Source organism: Oncorhynchus clarkii, chromosome 14, assembly GCF_045791955.1.
Source record: "Oncorhynchus clarkii lewisi isolate Uvic-CL-2024 chromosome 14, UVic_Ocla_1.0, whole genome shotgun sequence".
Classification (NCBI taxonomy): domain Eukaryota; kingdom Metazoa; phylum Chordata; class Actinopteri; order Salmoniformes; family Salmonidae; genus Oncorhynchus; species Oncorhynchus clarkii.
In genome coordinates this window covers 16,121,465-16,141,684 of record NC_092160.1, presented here as the reverse complement: position 1 = coordinate 16,141,684, position 20,220 = coordinate 16,121,465, and the positions used below count along the sequence as shown (strand labels likewise).

The 20,220-nt window shown below is 43.6% G+C and overlaps 1 long non-coding RNA gene across 1 annotated transcript in view; it reads left to right on the top strand.

Annotated features, from left to right (window-relative positions):
• Nucleotides 1-2,067: 2,067 nt before the first annotated feature.
• Nucleotides 2,068-20,220, top strand: part of LOC139366003 (uncharacterized) — a 116,871-nt gene continuing 98,718 nt past the window's right edge. Inside the window, exon 1 of the long non-coding RNA XR_011626712.1 lies at nucleotides 2,068-2,326. This is a non-coding gene — a long non-coding RNA (uncharacterized lncRNA). The remainder of the gene's footprint in view (nucleotides 2,327-20,220) is intronic.

Sequence of the window (20,220 nt, the reverse complement as noted above, 5' to 3'; positions counted from 1 at the left end):
GGCTTATCTGCGAGCTGTACCGCATCAGGAGGACACTGTAGAGCGGCCACTGTAGTCCACACGGAGCACTGTCTTAGGTCTGACTGTTCTCCTTTTTAACTTGGACTCCAATGTCAAAGTATAGCCTACGTCTAGCCATTTCCCTGCTGGGTTGTTATGCATATCAATTAGACAAAAGGGGGTTAGGTTTGCACTTTGATTGCTTTGACATCCCATTCTATAACGCTGTAGAACATTGCTATTTATCATTGGTGCAATGTAACACAGCTCTAACATAGTCATTGCTATCAGAGTAGATGGTTCAACAGGGACGAAAGGAGCCGTCATTGTGAACAACAGAAGTGTAGTGGTGATGATGGAAAGGAAGCAAAGACCTGTGGGCAGGCTAAAGGTCCTTCATCCTTCAGCTTCATAGTTAGATGACCAGACGCAGGTGTGAGGTTTAGCATTTTCTTTGGATATCCCATTAGCTGTTGAAGAAGCAGCAGCTATTTTTCCCGGGGTCTTGTAGAGATCAAGGTCATGCTACTCCCTGTTATCACAATCTACATAAAACATGATCTAATGTCCGTAACGGTAACACTTTACATGAAGATGCTTGTGTACCGGTGTAATTATTTCCGTAACAACATTATCTTAACTGTCAACATGTTGTTACTAGAGTGATTACTCCATTACTACACAGGTATAAGAGCACCAGTCACTGGAGTGTTTTGGGACAAATGTTAGGCAAGCAAGACTGTGTGATAAGGACACTGAAAGTAGTAAAACAAAGTGATATTACTCACATTGGCACAATTACCAGCAATTCATTCCTGAGGTGATAATCATCAGTCATTATTCATGCTTGGTTTGTTAAAAATATCCCTCATACACTGTCACTATGCCTGGCACATGACAAACTGATAATGCCTGAACGTTCCTTTAGTCATTTAAAGTCTAAAGACAGGTTACTTGCAGCTGCTCCATTTCTTTTGTTTCTATATATTGTGCATATTGTCTCTAAATTTGTTTCTAAATGTTGTGCATTATTGTCTCTAAATCAGCTTCCGCGTCCAGGGTAATATTCTGTGTGTATGAGGGAACTGCTGGAAATTTTGTTTTGGCTGTTAATTGTATAATTCCACAGTTTGCTATAGCGCTTGGATTGTCCTTGCCTCGATGCAGAAGACTGGTCTGTTGCTGCTGCTATTTTCATCTCCATCTTCAATCCATCTTGACAGTTGACCAACATCAACTACTGACCCGATCCACTATAAGGAGTATGCAATAAAAGATAGATGGAAATGCCCCATGCTGAAGGGATGCTGGCTATTTATCAGTTAATAAATAAACAAATATGATGTAATCAGAGGTTTACACTTCCTCGTTCCTCATTCCTTCATTCGCTGTCATGTTGTTTCTTTACTCATTCTATTTTCTTATCCATATTTATCTGACCATTATTTGTATCCCTAAGGATTCCTAAGGAGTGCAGGCAGCCAACCTTTGTATCTGACATGACTGTGAATGCCAAAGCTGTAATTGTCAGACAACAGACCTGGGAGTGAGCGAGAGAGGGAGGAAAGAGAGAGGAGATAAAACAAGGGGATGGGAGATGCAGTGTGAGGCAGGAAGGGGAGTGTGTGAGTGAGTGAGAGAGAGACGGAGGGAAAGAGAGCGAGGGAGGGGAGAGAGAAAGAGGGAGAGGAGCTTTTATTCCAGCGCTTCTCAGCATCCAGTCTCTGAGACAGCGTTCTAGAGAGTAGAGCTACAAAATAAGGTACATTGGAGAGGGAAAACATTTAAGGAGGAAATCGAGGGAAATAAATTACAAGAATAGTTTGCTATCCACTACTAACTCCTATCGGGTGGTGAGAGGTGTCGAAGTTTGCACTCTGGGGGACCCCCCCCTCCCCCCCATGCTGGGCTGAACAGAGGACAGCTCACGTTTTCTAGGTGTGGAGAGCACAGACTGCCTGTAGTCACTTTCGGGGGAGCCAGTGCGCACTAGGAGTGTTCTCCATCTGTGGATCTCGCACTTCATCGCTGCCTGCCTGCAACGCGGGAGGAGAAGATCCAATCAATGTTTGGGTTTAATAAGGTGGAATACCAGGGGGGACACAACAGAAAAGATACAGCACAACTTGGGAAATAAAGGAAGTAGGAGCACACAGCAGTGAAGGACATCCTTCAGAGGAGGAAAAATAACATTTTACGGAATTTTTAATTCAGAGGCTCCTGTTCCAGGGGGACTTGGGCAGCATAATTTCCTTTTTGGGAGGAGCAGCTCTCAGCTTCAGTCAGCTAATCTTGTGGACTATAGGATCCTGGATGGCATGTCAAGGTAAGGACCTATCTTCAACTCTCCCGGTGTATCATCCAGCCAGCTACTGCTCAGATTAGGTAACGGCAACACTCAGCAGCAGATGAAAAGAGAGAGAAGAAGCAGACGGAAAGGTATGTGTTTCACTAACCTCCAGACTGTTTAGTGGCACTAACAGGATGTGAAAAGTTGCGATAACGCCTTTCTGCGATTCATTCTCTTCAAGCCGTATCCTGATGCACGGGGGGAAGATGATTGCTTTTTTTCTAGGAGGGATATTTTGATCTATGGATGAGAGGGTAGAGGGCTGTTGAGGGGTGGTATGGGGGGTGTTGAGGGGGTGGTATGGGGGTTATTGAGGGGGTGGTATGGGGGGGAATGTTGGAAAGGAAAAGATGCCGGTGTGGAAAGCAGTTTATCTCTGGGGTCTCTGTCTTTGCATGGTGGCTTCCAGCAGGAATGCTGGATGGAAGGGCATAATTACCACTGGTGTTTGTCTTCGTCTTTGTAGGGGCCATATCTTTGGGACATGGGATTACGTTTGTATGTTCACCACCTGCCTCTGAGTCGCGACTGCACAGATACTCCGCATATTAACGGTTGTGTTTCCCTTTATCGCAGCAGACGGCAAACAAGATGTCTTAGTTGTTTCGAATGCTGCCCAAATGTCTTACATGCCCCACATAACAGTTCTGCATCTTTCCTGTCTTACTGTCATGCTCATCTTTGGTCAAGCTAAGCTGATAAGGTGATGGAACATGTAGATGATAGGGATGTGCTTTCTCTCCTCAAGGTCCTTGTATGTAAATGAGGATAAAAATGATTAATAGGATGATGGAGGGATATAAAATAGGGGTTTATAAATATAACTTCAGCATTGTTGTAGTGAATCTACAGCACCTCCCTGTCAACACCGGACAAGTGCCCCTTTGTAGGAACAGGCTGAAGTATTTATGATTGCATGTGCATCCTGTCTGCCCTGAAATATTTAAAATAATTGAATAATAAATAGCCTGTGCCTGTCAAGCCCTGCACCTGCCGTGGAGGATGAATATGACGCAGCCTCCTCATGTAATATGCAAAGCGGTGTCCAATAAATCCCTTCGCCTCTAGAAATGAAAATATAAAAAGTGTCTCCTCTTGCGAGACATCGACAGGGGGGGGTAGAGGGGGTGGAATGGGCAGAAAGGGTGAAATTAAGTTGATGACCGTTTCCTAGGTACAATCGCTAAATTTCCACCAATAGGACCGGCTAATTCTTATCTGTAATTTATAGCTAGCTGGTGGATGTATATAGGATGGTACCTGTCCTAATGGTTCAGAGATTAAAGTGACAAAACTCTGGTATTGGAATTACTCATGAAAGAGAATGTTGGCTTTTCATCTTATCATTTGTCCGGTCCAGATATAGGTGTAATCTAATGAGCATTATGGCGGACGTGCATTTAATGTATGTGTGTGTGTGTGTGTGTGTGTGTGTGTATGTGTGTGTGTGTGTGTGTGTGTGTGTGTGTGTGTGTGTGTGTGTGTGTGTGTGTGTGTGTGTGTGTGTGTGTGTGTATTCAGTGTGTAGTTGTATGTGTCCAGAGCTGTGAGCTTCATCCTCTTTGATGTTTTATTGAGTGTTAACCGTGTCCGCACTGACGCACAGACTCTGATCCGGGGTTACATGGTGAAGGGAATATCTGATTTGGACATCATTCAGCCTTCTACTGCTTTTCACTGTGGATTAGCAACACCGATGTTGCTTTCACAGCATTTTGAATCTGCTAAACGATTTAGTCCAGATATATGTGCGTCTGAGTGTGTGTGTACACGTCTGTGTGTACATGTCTGTGTGTGTATGTTTGTGTGTATGCTTGTTTGAGTGTGCTTGTTTGAGTGTGTGTGTGTGTGTGTGTGTGTGTGTGTGTGTGTGTGTGTGTGTGTGTGTGTGTGTGTGTGTGTGTGTGTGTGTGTGTGTGTGTGTGTGTGTGTGTGCGTGTGTGTGTGTGCATGCTTATTTGAGTGTGTGTATGCTTGTTTGAGTGTGTGTGTATGCTTGTTTGAGTGTATGTATGCTTGTTTGAGTGTGTGTGTGTCTGTGTGTGTGTGTGTGTGTGTGTGTGTGTGTGTGTGTGTGTGTTTCTGTGTATGCTTGTTTGAGTGTGTTTGCCCAACCCTTGTAAAAGGAATATGTGCTGTCTGATGGTGGCTGAGGGAGGAGTCAGAGACTTGGTCTACCATTTCACTTGGATTATGCATCCACTGAATTACAGTATGATCTACTGAATCACAGTATGGAAGGCAAATAGAAGGCATTTTTATTTTCCCAGTGATTACTCTGAATTGTAGACAGCACATTCACTGGGGGTAGACATTAGAGAAGAAAACAACTTTGATGGCAAAAATGCTGTGCTTTTGATTTATTGCCTACAGCTACGGTTTGAATCAGTATGCATGCACGTAACTAGGCGGCTGAAATATGATTGACATACCTGCTTCTAACTATAATAAATCATTTTCAATCATCTCATGCCTTTTGGACCCACACAGATTACACATTTTCTGCTTAGTTGTGAATTATGCCTAATATTTCTATTAGGAATTTGTTTAGTCTAGTTTATAGCCAATATTACTTCACAATTTATCCAACATGTGTATGCAGACAGAAGCAGAGGGTTATTTTGAAAGGTTTTGTCATTATCCAAACATATTGAATAACAAAATTTGACAATATATTGTATTTTTACCCCTTAAGATTAATATTTTATACCCCAGCTAATACAGGACGTGTGAGATGTGCTTATACGGATCGGAGTATCATGGGTAGAGTAGCTATGGACAACTCATACATCAAGGAGACTTGTCAGACCTTCAGTGATGAATAAGAAGGCCCACTTCCGCTCTAGAGATTGTCATATTCAATGTTGGCTAGCCATTAGAAGCTAACTATGCATTGATGTAGAGGAGAAATTTAAATTTAAATTGAATTAGTCTCAGAAATTCTACCAGAACATGCTCTATGCAGGCCTCTAAGATGCATAGGGTTCTCAGCCTTTAAGTGGACATTACACAATCTTCTTTCAGTCCAGGGTAATTAACAGTAGTATTCTAAAATGCCACTATCTTAAAATGTCAATAGCATCGTCATGTTATTATCCAGACTGTAGAAGCAAAAATTTCGCCATTAAAGGAGGTTAAGCACATAATTTCTCTGTCGGAAGTAGTGCGGTTGAACTGTATGAAAGGGAAGACGTGGCCTGAGCACAGCGGCATATTTTTAGACAGTCCATTAAGGAATAGGAAAATCAATGCTCGCAGTTCTGTCAACATTGGGTTTCAGTTTTTTTTAACACGATGACCTTTGTCGGGTACAGTGAGAAACCTGAATGGCATTGTCATACTGTGGCTGGACGAAAGAATAAAACAGGTCATTATGAAAATAGACAAAGGCTGTGTCTTGTTGGCATGTCTAGCACAAACATGAATGACCATCTTCCATCTGCTTTCAAAAATGAATTTGATTTGGGCTTGAACACGCTTTCTCCTCTACTGTTTCTTGTTAAAAGGACTCCTTGGGTGAATATTCAATATCTGACAGGCTGATAGATGCACCGCTGATAAATCAATTTCAGGCTGATTATAAATACATTTCAGGCTTTACTTAGCCACATGCTTCCACATATCAAAATAAAATAAAATAAAACGTGTAGACTTTATCGTGACGTGTTTAATTAACCAATGTTTAAGCGCTTAACCAACAGTGCAGTTCAAGAAAGCGTTAAGAACATATTCACCAAACAAACAAAATCAAAAAATTATAAAAAGTAACATAATAAAATAACAGTAACGAGGCAATATACAGGGGGTACCTGTCACAGGTGTCGTTGGAAGAGGACCAAAGTGCAGCGTGGCAAGCGTACATTTCTCTTTTTATTTAAAATGACGCCAACAAAACTAGAAACGCAAAACAACCGTGAAGCTTACAGGGCTAAGTGCCACTAACAAAGATAACTACCCACACTGAAGGAGGGAAAAAGGGCTACCTAAGTATGATTCCCAATCAGATACAACGATAGACAGCTGTCCCTGATTGAGAACAATACCCGGCCAAAACATAGAAATAAAGAAACATAGAAAACAAAACATAGAATGTCCACCCAAATCACACCCTGACCAAACCAAAATAGACACATAAAAATAATCTCCTAGGTCTGGGCGTGACAGTACCTCCCCCCCAAAGGTGCGGACTCCGGCCGCAAAACCTGAACCAACAGGGCAGTGTCCGGGGGGGCATCTATTCGCGGTGGCGGCTCTGGTGCGGGACATAGACCCTACTCCAACTCTGCCTCATCCCACTTTGGTAGGACCTCTGGTGTGGGCACCCTCGCCGCGGGCCCCGGACTGGAGACCGTCGCTGGGTTCCCAGACTGGAGACCGTCGCTGGAGGCTCCGGACTGGAGGCCGACGCTGGCCTCCTCGTTGGAGGCTTTGTGCCATGGATCATCACTGGAGGCTTCTTGCCATGGATCATCACTTGAGGCTTCGTGCCATGGATCATCACTGGAGGCTTCGTGCCATGGATCATCACTGGAGGCTTCGTGCCATGGATCATCACTGGAGGCTTTGTGCCATGGATCATCACTGGAGGCTCCGTGCCATGGATCATCACTGGAGGCTCCGTGCCATGGATCATCACTGGAGGCTCCGTGCCATGGACATGGATCATCAATGGAGGCTTCGTGCCATGGACATGGATCATCACTGGAGGCTTCGTGCCATGGATCATCACTGGAGGATTCGTGCCATGGATCATCACTGGAGGCTTCATGCCATGGATCATTACTGCTGGCTTTGTGCCATGGATCATCACTGGAGGCTTCTTGCCATGGATCATGACTGGAGGTTTCTTGCCAAGGATCATCACTGGAGTCTTCGTTCTGGGCGCAGGCACAGGACTCACCAGGCTGGGGAGACACACAGGAGGCCTGGTCCTTAAAGCAGGCACAGGACTCACCGGGCTGGAGAGACATACAGGAAGCTTGGTGCGTGGGGCGGGCATCGGATACACTGGGCCGTGAAGGCGCACTGGCGGTCTCGAGCGCAGAGCTGGCACAACCTGTTCTGGCTGGATGCCCACTTCCACCCGGCAAATGCAGGACGGTGGACGCTCACTCGGGACACTGTGCGCATCACCCCATAACACGGTGCCCGACCAACCACATGCTCCCCACGGTAAGCACGGGGAGTTGGCTCAGGTCTAAACTCCGACAATCTTCCAGTGTGCCCCCACCCAAAACATTTTTTTGGAGCTGCTTCTCGGGCTTCCGTGACCGGGTGTTGTCCCCTGCCATTCTCTCCTCCCTGGTCCAGCTCGTCCTTCAGGTTGGCGCACGCTGCTTGGTCTTTTGGTGGTGGGTAGTTCTGTCACGGTTGTCGTTGGAAGAGGACCAAAGTGCAGCGTGGTGAGCGTACATTTCTCTTTTTTTTATGTAGCCAACAAACAAGAAACGCAAAACAACCGTGAAGCTTACAGGGCTAAGTATCACTAACAAAGATAACTACCCACACTGAACGAGGGAAAAAGGGCTACCTAAGTATGATTCCCAATCAGAGACAACAATAGACAGCTGTCCCTGATTGAGAACCATACCCGGCCAGAACATATACATAAAGAAACAGAAAACAAAACATAGAATGCCCACCCAAATCACACCCTGACCAAAACAAAATAGAGACATAAAAGGCTCTCTCAGGTCAGGGCATGACAGTACCGGTACTGAGTCAATGAACGGGGGTACAGTTTAGTCAAGGTAATTTGTACATGTAGATAGGGGTGAAGTGACTATGAATAGATAACAGGGAGTGAGTAGCAGCAGTGTAAAAAAACAAATGATTGTACATGTAAACAATCTGTTGGCCATTTGATTAATTGTTCAGCAGTCTTATGGCTTTGGGGTAGAAGCTGTTAAGGCCCCCCCCCCCTCCCTATTTTCCTGATAAAACGAAACACCATACACTACAACAGCTGGGCCATTTATGGAATATGTTTACTCATCAGCATTGTAAAACTCCCATCATCATGGACACCGCTCCTCCCAATTACCCTCCGACTCATTGAATCCCATCAAAGTCAGCCAAACATTGGTTTGTGAAATGGAGCATCTCTAGTTCTCTTAAATGTGGCCCGCTTGTAGCACCAGTGCTGCTAAAGGTAGTGGGGGTTTGCAGTTCTTCCACCAAAAATAACAATCAAAAGGAAACTTTTTACTATTCAGTGCATGAACCCAGCACAGTGCCCTTGTCGCACTGCACAATGTCGCCAGTGAGGGCATGGCGTGGCCGCATCCTCTGTTCCCTGCTTCTGTGGTGGGTGGCAGAGTGACCGCTGGTGGCAGCGCAAATCCATCTTGGAAGAGCACACAGGGAGAGGTTGAGGTTTGAGGACAGATCACGGACGACTTCCATTGACACTGACCTTGCCACCTATGTCACTTTCGAGCGTGACCTTTGAGTGAGCTGTGGGGACTAGAGTCTGAGGGCCACCTCCAGCAAAATCCCCTTTGCTTCTCCTGCTTGTGTCGACATGAAGCTTTAGTAAGAGTCAGAGGGGTGAGAGCAGGGTGAGAGGACTTTGTGCCAAATGGCAGTTGTGATGGAAAGGGGGAGAATAGACATCTGTTGGCCTCAATCCATGAAAAACAGAAGATCCAATTACCTCAGGTTGTCTGTCTGACTTAAGTGAAGGCACCCCAGGTTTGACCTTGAACTGAGGTTTGATGCCTTTAATATCTGTCCAGGTCTTCTCAGGCTCCACACAAGCCCAGCATGCCATCACAAGGCGTGGGAGGCCACAGTAAGGTGTTGTGACACTATCAGTCTGCCACAGCTTGGCTTCTCACACATATTGAATTCCAACAATAGCACTGAAATGCCATCCTGACAGCACGTTTACTTAAGCACTATTATGTTTGCAGAAGGAGAACAGAGAGAGGGTAACATTTGGCTTTGAAAACATCAAAGATTATTATAATATGCCATCAGCTGCAGTTATGTTGGAGGGGATTGACTGGTGCAACAAATATGTGAATTTAGAACAAATTTGAGATTCAATGTGCTTTTTTGTTGTAGAATAGAATTTCAAACATAGAGGAATTGAAAGTTATGAGACCTTCCACTTATAGACCTTTTTAACATATTTTTTAGGAGGAGCGAAAGTGAACTCTGGAACTCCAAAGAACTTCCGGTGCATTTATACACAACAACTGTTCCGTCATGGCTGTAAACAGCTAGCTAGCTAAGCTAACTAAGTCTAGTTGTTTTCTCAAGGTCAAAATGAACATTTTTGACCTTAGTATTCATGGATGGGATAGTCTTTACGTCCTGGGAATATTTTAAATGGAGGTGAAAGAGGATGATGTGTAGCAGAAGGGGTACGTTTTTTATCAAGTTAACCATCTACTCTAGGTAATGTCAGGTAGCTGGCTAGCTATATTTAAATAGGATCGACAGCCATCAAATGTTAGTTTTTTGAATTACACAAACGTTAGCTTGGTCAGCTAAAAGCATGTCAGCTACCTAGCAAGTTGCTAAGCTAACTAGCTAATTAACAGATGTCCCGTACCAAAGAGAGAACTATGACAATGACAAAACTCAATTGCAACGAAATATAAAATGTTATATCACTTGAGAATAATGAAGAAAGTCCTGGTCTAATTTCTGTTTACACTCATCTCAGATACAGAGACCTGTGAAGGTCCCAAAGAAAGTCCCTAGTCCTGGAGAGACTGCAGTTCATATTGCCAACGGGTTATATATGGTACTGGTTTACTGTTAGAATTGGTAGTAGGACCACAAAAATTATGTTAAAAGTAACCATGCATATACCCAGAACATGTATGGCCAATCTTGCTCCTAGAGATTGAGCTACTTGGCTTGCAGGTTTCTGTTCCAGCCCAACACTGACATTCTGTTTATTTTTTGTATTAGACACATCATTTAACTATTCAATCATCTCATGTGTGTCTGTTTTATTTGGTTATCACTCACTCTCTGGTGTCTTTGATCATTGGTGTGGGTGTAACAATCCCTGTATGGCCGACCTAGGATCCCCTGTCCACAACAGCACTTCATACCCACAAAGCACCATTCATTATCATTCCAAAACATGATCTTAGTTGGGCTATGATAACAGTTCTTTAGGTCTCAGCTCTCAAGAGAATAGCACTCACCTGTGAACTAGCTCACATGTGCTACCCAGTCATCCCACTGCTACACTCACTGACCTCCTCCTTCTCCACATCAACCACAACACACTCACCCCTCTGCTACACTCACTCACTGATCTCCTCCTTCTCCACATCAACCTCAACACACTCACCCCTCTGCTACACTCACTGACCTCCTCATTAATATCAGCAGCCAGCAAAGCAGATTGTGTCAACTGAATCAATCTTGCACCCACATTATTAATTTTGTGGGTATTTAATTCTGCTACATTGACTCTGATCACAGTCGGTGGCTGAGTTATACTGTCGGGGGCATAGGAAGAGGTGAAAACGGTGTGACTGTAGCAGAGGTGAGCTGCAGTTGAGTTCTACTAGCCCTGTGATGTGATGTCGTTCCCCCTAGTGTCTCCACCTGTCTATCATGAATGTATATATTTTTTTATACTGTAAGCATCTCGGCTCTGGAGGATCTCCTCCTGCGATTTTGCTTAATTCTGCTACACTCACTGTCCTCCTCCAGTTGTTGGCATGCTAGCTACACGTGTAATTTGATTAGGGTTTGTGTCCTGGCCTGGTCAGCCATACAGGGATGGAACTCATACATTACATAGCCACTTTGCAGCCAATGTAAAAATTACCCTTCACTGTGGTCAATCTCCAGGGGATTTTTCTCTTGCCACCACTATACGTGGTCTACTCTTTTGGTTACAGTGGATGTGAGATTATTTTTTGGCATGCATTCCCAATGCAGAAATATCATGGGATTAGTGTTTGCCTCGTGGGCACGTCCAATGCAGACATATGATGGGATTAGTATTGGCCTCATGGGCACGTCAAATGCAGACATATGATGGGATTAGTATTGGCCTCGTGGGCACGTCCAATGCAGACATATGATGGGATTAGTATTGGCCTCATGGGCAAGTCCAATGCAGACATATGATGGGCAAGTCCAATGCAGACATATGATGGGTTAGTGTTTGCCTCGTGGGCACGTCCAATGCAGACAAATTATGGGATTAGTATTGGCTTCTTGGGCACGTCCAATGCAGACAAATGATGGGATTAGTATTGGCCTCATGTGCACGTCCAATGCAGACATATGATGGGATTAGTGTTTGCCTCGTGGGCACGTCCAATGCAGACATATGATGGGATTAGTATTTGCGTCGTGGGCACGTCCAATGCAGACAAATGATGGGATTAGTATTGGCCTCGTGGGCACGCCCAATGCAGACATATGATGGGATTAGTATTGGCCTTATGGGCACGTCCAATGCCGACATATGATGGAATTAGTATTGACCTCGTGGGCACGTCCAATGCAGACATATGATGGGATTAGTATTGGCCTCATGGGCACGTCCAATGCAGACAAATGATGGGATTAGTATTGGCACTTGTACACGTACGTGGCTTGTCATTTGTATGCTGAAACAGGATTCTCAAATCCTCACACATTGTTTACATTTTACAGAGACGTTTTCTGCATTTGAAATGACACTATTAGAAGTAGGAAAAGCACTCACACATCTGAGAAGTTGTCTGTGTTAATAATTTGCTCATAAAAATAAATGTCTGGATTGATATGGGCAAGATCAGTGTGTGTGTGTTTTTTTTCATTAGACAATTAATGAGGGTAACCAAATTAAAGGCTACCAGATTTGACTTCTACAGCTACTGGACATGCCATCATGAAATGGATTAGAGCAAGCCCTACCCTTGTAATGAAAGTAGGTCTTAAAGATGACATGTTCAGGAGAGAGACATTATTAGCAAATATCACTGTGAAGAGGGTGTAGAAAGTAATATTAAGGTTAATTTGATTTCATTTCAAAATACATGTTGCTTGAAATAGTTGCAATTTGTTTGCTTCATGTGATGTATCATCCTGGTGTATTTAATATGCAGTTCAACATTATCACCACATGGTGTCAGCGCTAGTATTTGTTTTACTACATGCAAACAAACCACTGGCTTAGTCTCATAATGTGAGAACGATTATACATGCCTAGCACAAGCAACAAGTTTATTAAAACTACGGTATGTGTCTTAATAGAAAATAAGTGAGCAAAAAAGTGAGGGGGGAGAGAGTGGTTGATAGTGGGGTAATTACTGCTGCTAGCTAACTTTGATGTATGAAATGTGGCCGTCAAACACTGCACTCGTATGCTAGAAAAATGTAGTTTATTTATATTGTTGGCTGTCGTGAGAGAAATGTATCTTGTCTGATGATTTTGTTGAGTGGATCTGGTAGCAAACATGTCAATGTGTGTATATAATTAATGTTACATTTTTGTGTCGGATCAAGAAGTACGAATTTATAATTTTGTGTTAGCTAGCCAACTAACTAGATAGTTAGCAATTATGGCGTGCTGCAGCACCGGATGTTTACTGGGGAACATCCATTGCTGCAGAACATGTTATTGTTTTGACAGTTTAAAAGGTCTATAAAAGGCACAGTTTGTATCCTAAATGTCATTAAGACATTTTAGCACCAAACATCCCAGCATGGATCCCATTTCTACTGCATGGTTTGACTACTGAAATTTCACTTCCATCTAATTAAATTCAGTTCAAGTCGGAAGTTTACATACACCTTAGCCAAATACATTTAAACTCAATTTGTCACAAAACCTGACATTAAATCGCAGTAAAAATTCCCTGTCTTAGGTCAGTTAGGATCACCACTTTATTTTAAGAACGTGAAATGTCAGAAAAATAGTAGAGAATTATTTATTTCAGCTATTATTTAATTCATCACATTCCCAGTGGGTCAGAAGTTTACATACACTCAATTAGTATTTGGTAGCATTGCCTTTAAATTGTATAACTTGGGTCAAACATTTCAGGTAGCCTTCCACAAGCTTCCCACAGTAAGTTGGGTGCATTTTGGTCCATTCCTCCTGACAGAGCTGGTGTAACTGAGTCAGGTTTGTAGGCCTCCTTGCTCGCACAAACACCTTTTCAGTTCTGCCCACAAATTTTCTATGGGATTGAGGTCAGGGCTTTGTAATGGCCACTCCAATACCTTGACTTGTTGTCCTTAAGCCATTTTGCCAGAACTTTGGAAGTATGCTTGGGGTCATTGTCCATTTGGAAGACCCATTTGCAACCAAGTTTTAACTTCCTGATGTCTTGAGATGTTGCTTCAATATATCCACATTATTTTCCTCATGCCTCATGATGCCATCCATTTTGTGAAGTGCACAAGTCCCTCCTGCAGAAAAGCACCCCCACAACATGATGCTGCAACCCCCGTGCTTCACGGTTGGGATGGTGTTCTTCGGCTTGCAAGCATCACCCTTTTTACTCCAACTTAGCGATGGTCATTATGGCCAAACAGTTCTATTTTTGTTTCATCAGACCAGAGGACATTTCTAGAAAAAGTACGATCTTTGTCCCCATGGGCAGTTGCAACCGTAGTCTGGCTTTTTTTTTAGCAGTTTTGTGTAGTGGTTTCTTCTTTGCTGAGTGGCCTTTAAGGTTATGTTGATATAGGACTCGTTTTACTGTGGATATAGATACTTTGTACCAGTTTCCTCCAGCATCTTCACATCCTTTGCTGTTGTTCTGGGATTGATTTGCACTTTTCGCACCAAAGTACGTTAATCTCTAGGAGAAAGAACGTGTCTCCTTCCTGAGAGTTATGACGGCTGCGTGGTCCTGTGGTGTTTATACTTGCGTACTATTGTTTGTAGAGATGAACGTGGTACCTTCAGGTGTTTGGAAATTGCTCCCAATGATGTCCCAGACTTGTGGAGGTCTACAATTTTTTTTCAGAGGTCTTGGCTGATTTCTTTTGATTTTCCCATGATGTCAAGCAAAGAGGCACTGAGTTTGAAGGGAGGCCTTAAAATACATCCACAGGTACACCTCAAATTGACTCAAATAATGTCAATTAGCCTATCAGAAGCTTCCAAAGCCATGACATCATTTTTGGGAATTTTCCAAGCTGTTTAAAGGCACAGTCAACTGTATGTAAACTTCTGACCCACTGGAATTGTGATACACTGAATTATAAGTGAAATAATCTGTCTGTAAACAATTGTTGGAAAAATGACTTGTGTCATGCACAAAGCAGATGTCCTAACCGACTTGCCAAAACTATAGTTTGTTAACAAGACATTTATGGAGTGGTTGAAAAATGAGTTTTAATGACTTCAACCTAATTGTATGTACACTTCCGACTTCAGCTGTATTTCTAAACTGAAATAACCTGCCTATATTGTAAAACCTGATAAGAATGATAAGGGAGCAATGGCAGGGCCATCGATTGTGTGTTTTGCCTTCATCAGCCACTTTGAGGTGTCCTCACGACGACTTTGCCACCTCCCCCTTCTTTCTCTCTGCCCCAGTTATTCAGCAATGAAGCCAGGTCGGTATTTAGAGTATTGACCACTTTGCTCTTTAGACGGTTACAAAAGTGCTGTGTGTGGGGAGCCAGTGTAATATCAGTCCTTGCAGCATTTGTTGTCCTAATAAGCCATGTTGTGCTGGTTAGCAATGTTGTCCTGGTAAGCCTGTTATGGAGTAATTTGTGTCCTGGTAAAGGATGTTGACTTAGTCAGCATAGTGGATTAGAGTTGAGTGGGTGAGTATTAGCAAAGGTCTAATCCTGACTTGTAAACTTGATTCTAGAGTCCAATGTTTCCCTTTTGTTAAACGAAGAAAGGCTTTTCAAATTTGCACAGACATTTTGCATGATCATTTTGACTATTCAGACACAAATCCAATTATTGGACATGGACAAATAAGAAAAGACCAACTCGAAAGAATAACAGAACATTAGGACATTGGGTCTGGTCTTATTAGTTCAAGCCATTGATCCTCAGTCCCTTCAGGCCTGTACTGTCAGAGCAGTAGACCAAGTCGTGCATTTGTGTCTGCTTTAACAATGAGTTGTGGAAACGGAATGTGGGGTTTCTGCATGCCTTGAAGACTCTCTACACGTAGATGCTGACGCTGACGCTTGGGTTGCAAAATGACTGTATCCTTATGTCTTGGCTCATGAAATAAAGTAAAATGCTATTTGTCACGTGCTTCGTAAACAACAGGTGTAGATTAACAGTGAAATACTTACTTACGGGTCCTTTTCCAACAATTCAGAGTTAAGGATAAAAAAGATAAAGTCGAAATTGTGACATGAGTAAAAAATACACAGTGAATAATGAATAATACCATGGCTACTGAGTGGACAGGGGGAGTACCCAGTACTGAGTGGATGTGGTTATACACAGGCAGGTACTATGTGAAGGGTTACAAGGTAATACCATGGTTATATACAGGGAGTACCATTACTGAGTTGATGTGCAGGGGTACGAGGTAATTGAGGTAGCTATGTACATCTAGATAGGGGTAAAGTGACTAGGCAACAGGATAGATAATAGACTCAGCTGTGGCAGCAGCAGTGTGTGTGTGTGTGAGTGTGTGTTGTGCCACTATGCATGTGTGCATGTTATGTGTGTGTGGGCCTAAGTAGTGTGTATACGTGTGTTGGGGTGTCAGTTTGTGTGTGTGTGTGTGTGTGTGCGTGCGTGTGCGTGTGCGTGTGGGTGCATATATAGAGTCAGAGCAAGGGAGTTAGTGAAAAAAAGGGTAAATGCAGGTAGTCCGTGTAGGCATTTGATTAGCTATTTAGCAGTTTTGGTAAGCAGTTTTATGACTTGGGGGTAGAAGCTGTTCAGGGTCCTGTTGGTTCCAGACTTGGTGCTCCGGTACCGCTTGCCATGCGTTAGCAGAGAGAACAGTCTATGACTTGGGTGGCTGGTGGCTGACATTTTTTAGGGCCTTCCTTTGACATCGCCTGGAATAAAGGTCTTGGATGGCAAGGAGCTCTGACCCAGTGATGTACTGGGCCGTACTCACTGCCTTGTGGTTGGGTGCCTTGCAGTGCCTTGCAGTAGGAGGTGCAGCCAATCAAGATGCTCTCAATGGTGCAGCTGTATAACTTGTTGAGTATCTGAGGGCCCATGCCAAATCTTTTCAACCTCCTGAGGGGGAAAGGCGCTGTCATGCTCACTTCACAACTGTGTGCATGTGTGTGGAGCACATTAATTCCTTAGTGATGTGGACACAGAGGAACTTGAAACTCTCCACCAGCTCCACTACAGCTGCTAGGTTATGTCCCATTCAAGGGTTTTATCCACCATGTGGAAATTACTCCTTGAAGAGCCACATGCTTTCTTTCTGTGAGAGAGGGAAGAGTGAGAGAGAGAGAGAGAGCCCGTGAGAAGAGGGACGAGGAGAGAGAGAGAGACCATAGAGAGAGGGGCGAGGAGAGAGAGAGAGACCATAGAGAGGGAAGAGGAGAGAGAGACCCTAGAGAGAGGGAAGAGGAGAGAGAGAGTCCTTAGAGAGAGAGAATAGGAGAGAGAGAACCCTTAGAGAGAGGTGCGAGGAGAGAGAGAGAGCCCCTAGAGAGAGCGAAGAGGAGAGAGAGAGCCCTTAGAGAGAGAAACAAGGAGAGCTAGAGCCCTTAGAGAGAGGGACGAGGAGAGAGAGAGAGAGAGAGAGACCCTAGAGAGAGTGACAAGAGAGAGAGAGAGAGAGAGAGAGAGAGAGAGAGAAAGACCATAGAGAGAGTGACGAGGAGAGAGAGAGAATCCTTAGAGAGAGGTACGAGGAGAGCGAGAGCCCTTAGAGAGAAGGAAGAGGAGAGAGAGAGCCCCTAGAGAGAGGGACGAGGAGAGCGAGAGCCCATAGAGAGAGGGAAGAGGAGAGAGAGAGCACCTAGAGAGAGGGAAGAGAAGAGAGAGAGCCCCCAGGTCTTTGAGGAGTTTATAGATAAGATCCTGCCTCAAAGCTCTAGGGGGCATTAGGTTGTTGTATCGCTGGTTCACCATAGAAATGATGATTGGTAGTCATGTAACTTTCATGCACATTACACACAGACACACAACTTACCCCACCTTCTTTCTACGGTGCATAAACAAAGAGGGGACTTTCTTCAGGTCAGACTTGGATTGTATACAATTTTGCCTGTCTTAATATGTACACCGAAAATGCACTACAAGGCCAAAAGTATGTGGACACCTGCTTGTCGAACATCATGGGCATTAATATGGAATTGGTCCCCTCTTTGCTGCTACAACAGCCTCCACTCTTCTGGGAAGCCTTTCCACTAGATATTGGAATATTGCTGTGGGTACTTGCTTCCATTCAGGTAGAGTTCTCCTGCACTGACTGCCAGATGGTGAAGTGTGATTCATCACTCCAGATAACGCATTTCCACTGCTCCAAAGTCCCATGGCGGCGAGATTTATTCCACTCCATCCGATGCTTGGCATTGTGCATGGTGATCTTAGGCTTGTGTGCTGCTGCTTTGCCATGGAAACCCATTTTATTAAGGTTTTCGGACTAACAGTTGCTGACGTTGCTTCCAAAGGCGGTTTGGAACTCGGTAGTGAGTGTTTCAGACTATTTTTACTCGCTACTCTCTTCAGCACTCGGCAGTCCCGTCCTGCGGTCCCCAAACCATCACACTATCACCATCATGCTTGACTGCTGGTTTGCGGTTCTTACTGTGCAATGCAGTGTTTGGTTTTTGGCAGGCATAATGGGACCCATGTCATCCAAAAAGTTGACTCAAGTTTTCCAAAAAAAAGCATCTGGATGATCATCAACATGCTTGGAATTGTGTTCTATGTACAGATGATTCAAAGTGTAACTTTTTGGATAAAATGGGTCCCGTTATGCCTGGTGAAAACAAAACACTGCATTGCACAGTAAGAACCTCATACCAGCAGTCAAGAATGAGAGAGCACCGAGAGAGCACTTAGAGAGAAGGAAGAGGAGAGAGCCCATAGAGAGAGGGAAGAGGAGAGAGAGAGAGAGACCCCTTTGAGGAGTTTGAGATAAGATCCTGCCTCAAAGTTCTAGGGGGCATTAGGTTGTTGTATCGCTGGTTCACCATAGAAATTATGATTGGTACTCATGTAACTTTCAGGCTCGCATACACACAGACACCCAACTTACACCACCTTCTTTCTACGGTGCATAAATAAAGACAGAGCTTTCTTCAGGTCAGACTTGGATTGTATACATTTTAGCCTGCCCTAACATGCACACCGAAAATACACACCTAATCCCGAATAAACATGTTGTGGCAGGACTTGAAAAGAGCAGTTCATGCTTTAGATCCCACATATTTCGCTGAGTTACAATAGTTCTGCAGGGAACAGTAGGCCAGAATTACTCCACAGTGACATGAGAGACTGATCAACAACTACAGGTCATGTTTGTTTGCAGTCATTGCAGCTAAAGGTGGCACAACCAGTTAGAGTGTAACGGGGCATTTATTTTTTTCACACAGGGTCATTGGGTGTTGCATAACTTTGTTTATGAAATAAGTATGTAATTGTTATTATTTGTTTACTCAGGTTCCATTTAGTTAATATTAGGTTTGGGTTGAAGAACATTCAGTATTCAAAATATGCAAAAGTAGAGAAAATTAGAAAGGGGCAAATACTTTTTGTCGGCACTATGCATTCAATTCATGTAAATGTTTCCATACCTACAGTATGTTATGAAATCAAAACGTTTCACCTCTGGTACTACATAGTTTCCCGTGCAGTTTGTTAATGAGTCAGTAAATAATGAAGACATATAGTATATTTGCACCCCAAATTACCTCGACATTGACATTAAATACTTGTTTTATTTGCATTCATTTTAGTTTCTTGATATGCAGCATGGCACTGTCTTCTCCCACCTCCACTCTAATTTTCAGTCTGTAGCGTGAACTGAGGATGAAAATGGAAAGGGAGTGCTGTGTCACTTGCTCTTTTAAGCTCTTGCAGATTTCCCTTCTTTTTTTTTCATTTAATCTGAGTCTAGCTGTCAGTGGGGTGAGGGAATCATTAGCCCCGTGCCACTGTGATACTGCTGTACCGAGAAACATGCTTAACCAAGAAAGCTCCCCATCTCTCCTATTCAGACAGATGCTGGAGGTTTTATTGTCAAGTGGTAGCTCTCTCAAGAGGTGTTTTCGTCGTTCAAAGAGATGGGTGTTCTGCTGGAAGAAGTAATCCTGTGCTATAGCAGCAGCCGGTTCGCTGGTGGGTTGTTATATGACAAGTCAGCCACATATCAAGAGTCTCACAATGAATGCTTAGTGTGTGTGTGTGTGTGTGTGGTTGGGGGGTTCAGGGATCTTGATGGACAGATCCAATCCCTATTCTTGAACAACTGAAACACCCAACAGGCTTGTGAGAATAAGATAAACAATATAATATATATATATATAATACATATGGTGTACAGGAAATGTGTTGTCAGAGTACATACATATAGTACATACTGTACATATACACACTGCTGTGCTAAATGGGGATAGAACAGTATGCTGAATCAAATTAACAAACAGACACTTCCTTACAGTTGACAAAGATTAAACGAACATGTCTACAACACAATGGATGCACCTTTCCTCTAGTGGAATTGGATGCACACAAGACACTAATGTCCCCCTCTTGTCACGGCATCTAAATGATGACCTTTACTTCCTCTAGTACAATCATGGCGGCTATTGTCAACATGTGTAATTCCTACCCTTGGTTGCCAGCACAGCTGTGAATTATAAATCATTGAGCTTGCAATACTGTAAAATCCCCGGGCCCTGGGCTTTGCTGATGATCGAATAATGGATGACAGGGGACCTTCATGGGGAGACTTTATGCCCAGCTCTGTCCACTGGCCACATGA